The sequence below is a fragment of the Delphinus delphis genome, chromosome 1 (assembly GCF_949987515.2).
Source record: "Delphinus delphis chromosome 1, mDelDel1.2, whole genome shotgun sequence".
Lineage (NCBI taxonomy): Eukaryota > Metazoa > Chordata > Mammalia > Artiodactyla > Delphinidae > Delphinus > Delphinus delphis.
In genome coordinates, this window is record NC_082683.1 from 146529919 (window position 1) to 146536753 (window position 6835).

Below are 6835 nucleotides of genomic sequence, written 5' to 3' on the forward strand. Positions count from 1 at the left end.
TCACCTGCTCCTCAAAAATCACTCTATTTAATTCCATCCTCTCTCAAGCACTACCCCCATCACCACTTTCAATTAGTCATCAAGTCCCAGAGACTTTTCCTTAAACAACAGTGTCTTACCAATTTTATTATTATTATTTTTTTGGCCACGCCCTGTGGCTTACAGGACCTTAGTTCCCCGACCGGGGATTGAACCCAGGCCCTAGGAGATGAAAGCACCGAGTCCTAACCACTGGACCGCCAGGGAATTCCCTCACCAATCTCATGTTTAAAAAAATATTTATTTATTTATTTGGCTGCGCCGGGTCCTAGTTGCGGCACGCGGGATCCTTAGCATCTGCCTGGGGTTTTTAGTTGCGGCATGCCAGGTCTTAGTTGAGGCATGTGGACTCTTAGTTGCGACGTGCGAACTCTTAGTTGCGGGCACGCACGTGGGATCTAGTTCCCTGACCAGGGATCAAACCTGGGTCCCCTGCATTGGGAGCTCCGAGTCTTAACCACTGGACCACCAGGGAAGTCCCACCAACCTCATTGAAAAAAAAAAAAAACGTTTTTTTTCAACTTCATTTTTAAAAAACATTCTCCACCCCCCTAAGCTAAGCTGCTGGTATCACCTCATGTCTAGTTATTTAACATTTGTAAAACATCTGGATTCTAAGAATAGCTTCCTAACTGATCCCCTATTCGATGACCGTTCTTAAAACTCACTCATCTACTCTAAACCTTATCTCAAGTCCAAAAGTCTCTGAACTGGATTCAAGGTGTTTTTTTGTTTGTTTGTTTGTTTTTAACAATCTGGCTCTCATCTCGTCCCTCATAATGTTTTCTGGTGTCCTTGCCTTAACTCTGCTATCTGTTCCAGCTCGATTTCCTCCTCTCCCTTACCCTGTGGTCCTCCAATGTTCTTACTGCCTCAGTTCTGTCTCTAGGTTTGATGCCTAGGTTTTAGGCTTTCCACCCATCACCTCATCTCATCTCTTGGGTCATAGTTTAAACCCGCTTCTCTGGTCAAGCTGGAGAGGCAAGTAATTTGAATCGCTCCAGTAGCCTTAAAACCTGTTCCTCAAAATAATCTCTTCAGGTAGTGCTGGCAGGCAGTGTTCCTGAGACCTACCTCATTCCTTGGTTTTGCCTCCTGAACAATCAGCTGTCAGATACTGTCCTTCCTCACATCGTATGGAAGTTTTGTCTTTTTGGCAATGGTGACATCCAGACTTCTTTCAGTTGCTAGATTGGAACCCATGAGCTTACCTATTAGTGTAAGGTAGGTGCTGCAGGAACAAAATAGGCCTGAAACGTAATTGATATAACAGCTCACAAACACAGATGTTTATTTCTTGCTCATGTAACACGGGAAGATGGCTGGTAGGAAGATGATCTCCAAGCAGTGGTTCAAGAACCTAGGCTCCTTTCGTCCTGCGCTCCACCATCCCCTTGGGCACTCGTAATCAGCTAATGGATGGGGAAACAGATGATGAAGGAGGCATTCGGCCTAGAAATGACATGTACACTTCCCCTCAAATTCCAGGTGGCTAGAACTCAGTCACATAGCCACAAACATTTGCAAGAGAGGCTGAAAATGTAGTCTAGTGTGTGTTGAGGAAGAGGAGAACAAAGAGTTTTTTTAAATAGCTTACATTCTCCCTAAGGGAGACAACCTCAAGTTCCACCCAGTTACTGCAGTCCTTTCAAAGTCCCATATCTCTGGTGATGCGCTCTCCTTCCCATCAAATCCAGGGATCTGGGAATTTAAAGACAAGTTACCCACCCCCAACTTCCACCAAATATACAATGTGGAGCTGGAAGTGGACAACTGCAATTAAAATTCTCTTTTGAAAAGGGGAACAATGAGAAACATACAGCAGTCATTGATTCATAGCAGTGAAAACACCTACTTCCCTCCTAGTAGAGGAGTTTTGATCTGCTCTGGGCTTCTTCTCTAAGAGAAACTCCCTCATCCATCATTCTCAGTGGTTCCCTGCTTTGACTTCTGGGAAGGTTTTCCTTTTCCCTCTCATGCTATGGTTTCATTGGAAGTAGGCATTGAGAATTATTTCCTTCTTGGGGGTTATACAACTTTTATAGATTGCTTCATGAGCATGTAAGTTTACCTTTTCTTTGAAATGAGGCATCGCTTTGAAAATTTTGAACTTTGCCACATGGTTGAGTCCTTTTGTTTTCTTGTGCAGATTTAATGGGTCTTTTTAACTCAAGACCCGTTTTAGTCTAATCTTAACATTTGGGGTTCAGAAGCAGCAGACTTTTCAAACCCCTAAGGGACTTTATCTCCGGGCCCTCTCCATTCCCTTCAGTCTCTGCTGGAAGACCATTTATTTATAGCCTGAGTTGACTGCTTTCTTGTAATATCTTTTAACAACAACAAAAAAATCTCAAACACACTGTTACTCTGTCTCTTCTGTCCAATTCCCCTAAACTACAGGTTCAGCAGTCACACAGACCCCCCCTTCCAAGTAAAACTCATATTGCCGCTGCATAATGAATTACAGTTTTTCAGCTTGCTGTATCTATTTCCTCTCTGCTGGCTGCTTGGCTGCTAAACCAATGTACCATATTGAAGGTTTTCATCCTCACACAACACCCACTGTAAGGTCCCAATATTTGTTTTAGTTTCAATTGTTTGCAGTAACAAATGAGTCTAAAATGTGTATGGCTCAAATACAATAGAAGTTTTTCTTCTCATTTATGTTAATGTTCCAAGGCAAATATATCTGGTTGTCTCTTTTCTGTGATGTGACTCAGTGACCCAGGATCTTTCCAACTCATGGTTCTGCCATTCCGTCGGCTTTCATTTTCCTCCGCTTCCAGCCCGTGGAAAGGGAAAGAAGGCATGGAGAGCACAAAATTGTTTCTTAAAAAGCCTCCTCGAAATTGGTGCACATCACCTTCTGCTCATATTCCATTGGTTGAGCTCAGTCACACGGCCATACCTAACTTCAAGGGAGGCCAAGAAAAAGTAAGCTAGCCATATGACCAAGAAGAAGAGAAAACATGAATTTCGGTAGAGTGGGTATATTAAAAGTATTAAAAGTACTGTTTGGAAAGTTTCCCCTTAGATATATTTCCTTACGTCAACCGAGAATATGCTCTCATTTTTTTCCTTTTACTCATTGAATTTGTGAGATCCTTCTAAAATTTGTTCCCATTTATTTGGCATTTACTTATGTAGAAGCCTTTAGTGTATTATACTATTTTTTCTAATATATGCATTCATTTCTTTTTATTGGAGTAAAATTGCTTTACAATGTTGTGCTAGTTTCTGCTGTATGATGAAGTTAATCAGCTGTATGTCTACATATATCCCCTCCCTTTGGGCCCCCCACTCCCCTCCTCCCCCCACATCTAGGTCGTCACAGAGCACCGAGCTGAGCTCCCTGTGCTATACAGCAGGTTCCCACTAGCTATCTATTTTACACATGGTGTGTTTATGTCAAACCTAATCTCCCTGTTCGTCCCACCCTCCCCTTCCCGCCGTGTCCACATGTCCGTTCTCCACCTCTACGTCTCTATTCCTGCCCTACAAATAGGTATATTTCATTATAAAATACTATTCAAACAAAATACTTCACATATTTTACTGAGACCTTTTATTTTTGAATTGGAAATGACTATTTTCAAATGGGAAACATCATGGAATATTTTGATAACCTATGGAAAGAAAAAAATTGACTTAAATATTACTTTGTATATTGAAGGTCAAAGGAGTTATAGTCAATTTACAATTAAAACTTAATCTTAAGTATGTAACATGGTATGATGAATAACTAAATCTCTCTGTAACAATAAAAAATGATAGTTTATCGATTTGCTTGTTGTAATGCTGATGTGCCTATTTTCTGCTGGAATTTCATTTTATATCAATTGTAATTCTGTGAAAGACAAGCCGTGACCCAGACGAATATGACTTTTTTTGCGGTAAACTCATAAGCAAGTCTATTATTTTTCCTTCTTCAACCTTCAATGTCTTAATAATGGAAGCCCAACATGGGGGAAGGGGGGAATGCAGCAGCACGTACTGGGAAGGGATACAAATTCTGTAAACTTAGTTGGAGGTCATGAGTCCATTTATTTTAAGCAGAAGTGTTTCATGTTTTCCTTGTGTTTAAGTAACGATGACTCTTTTAAAAAGAAAAACCCTAAACCAGACCAATTGGGCACTGGTGTTCTACTCTTTAAAAAATTAACTTAAAAGGCTTCTGGTTAAGTTATGGAACTAAGGATTCAAAGACACTCAGAGGTTAATGTAGCAACTTTAATTTCTGTCAGTTTTCGAGCACTAAAAGTTTAAACTCTTTTGAATATGGAAAATAGTACTTGTTAAGTCTGTTCTTATACGTCTTTGTTGCTGGAAATAAAATGGACAAGGGAATGAAATATGAAAAACATCTAAATTCAAGGTCTTTGGGAAACATACAATAACTACCTAATTAAAAAAGAATTAAAAATCAACAAACTATTCTTGCCAAATAGAAAATGATTTTGTTAAACAGAATGACAATACTCATATGAATTATGACAAGTTCACATTAAATGAAAGAGGAGGCTAGATAACAGTGTATATGTATGCATACTGCAGCTAAAGATACTATGATCACTTTAAAGCTACTTAGTTTTATTCCTGATTTGAAAACTTTAAAGGAGTTTATTTTAAAATGTTTAAATTTGTTTGTAGTCTATTTTCTTTGCATGTCAGATTTGACTTAGAATTAAAGAAAATAATATGACCCAAACATTTTGATAGCAATATTTTATAGCACATTTAAATAAGATTCCTTTCAAACTCAAGATCTGAATAACATCTACATATATCCACTTGATATCTGCTTATGGAACTGACATTATTTTATTTTGTGTAACAGACACAGTAACACTTATTTGTCGATAAGAATTCAGGCTGATTTTTGTGTATCATCATCAGAGAAGTCAGATGCTTACTAATTCCAAACGAGCACTAAAATGTAAAGAGATTTCTTACAGAAAGGTGAAGAAAAGTAACTTGTAACCCACACAAAAATTTATTCTCTGGAAAATTAAACTGCCATTAAAATCTCCTTGGATTAATAATTTTAACAGTTTTTACATTGTTTACACAGAGGTCAGCAATTTCTTTAAGTAATACAATTATACAAAAGGAAAAAGGCACCGAGACAATCGGTGTATAGATAGTAGAAAAGTTGACATGAGAAAAAAATGCAACATACAGCACATTTTCAATTACATGAAAATGGTTAGATATATGCTCATTCTATAAAATGGGTTGTTTCACACACACATCTGTTTATATTTTTAATCAAAAATGCAAATTAATATGTGACAATAATACAACACTGTTGATAACCACACAGACGCTATATTAGTAAGATCCATTCATGGTATAGAATCACTAGAAAATATTTGGAGACAATTTAAGACCAAAGGAAATGTTAATCAGCAGTGCATTTCTTCAGGTTGTTTAATAGAGTATTTTGCTCATAGAGCATTTAAACTTCATCACGCTGTTATATACATTATTAGAAAAATAAGTAAGAAAGCTCTGTAGAAACTATACTATTAAGCTTCTTGCCTCAAAAAGAAAGAAAGAAAGAGGAAAGGAAGAAGGAAAGAAAATAAGGGAATACGGAATAAAAGATTCCACTAATTGAGTTTTCCATAAAAATTACATTATTTTGACAAATAAAACACAATGTAAGAGTACTGAGCAGTAATGACCATCATGAGTTTTAGAAAAAGAACAGATGCCAGCATTTATCAAGACCCTTAAAGCCCATATAATAACTGTTTCTCATCAAGACTAATTGAACTGAAAAGTAATATAGATACATTTTCTTATTTCAAAATTCTAGTAAAAATCCAGCCAAAGTTTGGCTATCCCCTCTGTGACAGCTTTAAAGATTCCTCAAAATTGTTGCCACTATATTATTTTCACCACAAAAAGAAAACTCATCTCAATAAAATTATGTAGAAACATTATAAATTAATTTTGTAATGCAAGCTACTACTGGAAATTTTCTCTGAGTAAATTTAAAGTAATATTTATAATTGCAAAATACTGTTGGAAATGTCACCATTATTTCCTAGCTGTGTTTCAAATGACTGTTAAAATATACGTAAATACTAAGAGAGCCAATTTATATGTAAAAGCTACCCTGGTCTCCCCTCACAAAACAAATGCGACATAGTTATAGAATGTTGTAAATATTCTCAATATTTATGCAAACAGAATGCCCCAACAAGAACAAGCACCCTCCCTGCCCAAAGCCTTCCAATGACACTATCTACTTCAGTTTTCCTTTTTAATTATGAAAGTGCCCAGTTAAGTCAACATGAACAATTTTAAAACCAGGAATTTAGAAAAGGCTTTCTCACAAAATATAAAATAAAAAGAATGTTCAAGCTAGAGGAGGAAGAGAGAAGACCAAAAGGAGAGAATTTACGATATAATGATCTAAAATCTCATCTCCAAGAAGTTGGCTTCCACTCCATTACGACTGAAATCATACGGAGGTATTAACGGGGTCATCTTATACCAGAGTGCTAAGATATTGATCCTTTACACTTTAGGGGTCTTTTCTTCTACTGGTGCTTACGTATTACTTTCATCAACATTAATGGGGGTTATGAACAGGAATCACTGGTAAGGACCAACCCTGAGGGTATAAAAGGTTTGGTTGTTACCGAAAATAATACCATCTGGAGGAGGTGAGCACACTCAGAAATTGACAAATGAAGTGCTGGCAAGAGGTTCACAGCCTTCAACCAGATGTAAAAGCCAAGAGAGACAATAAATCTCAGAGATAAGGGAAAAATCCCTATTTTCT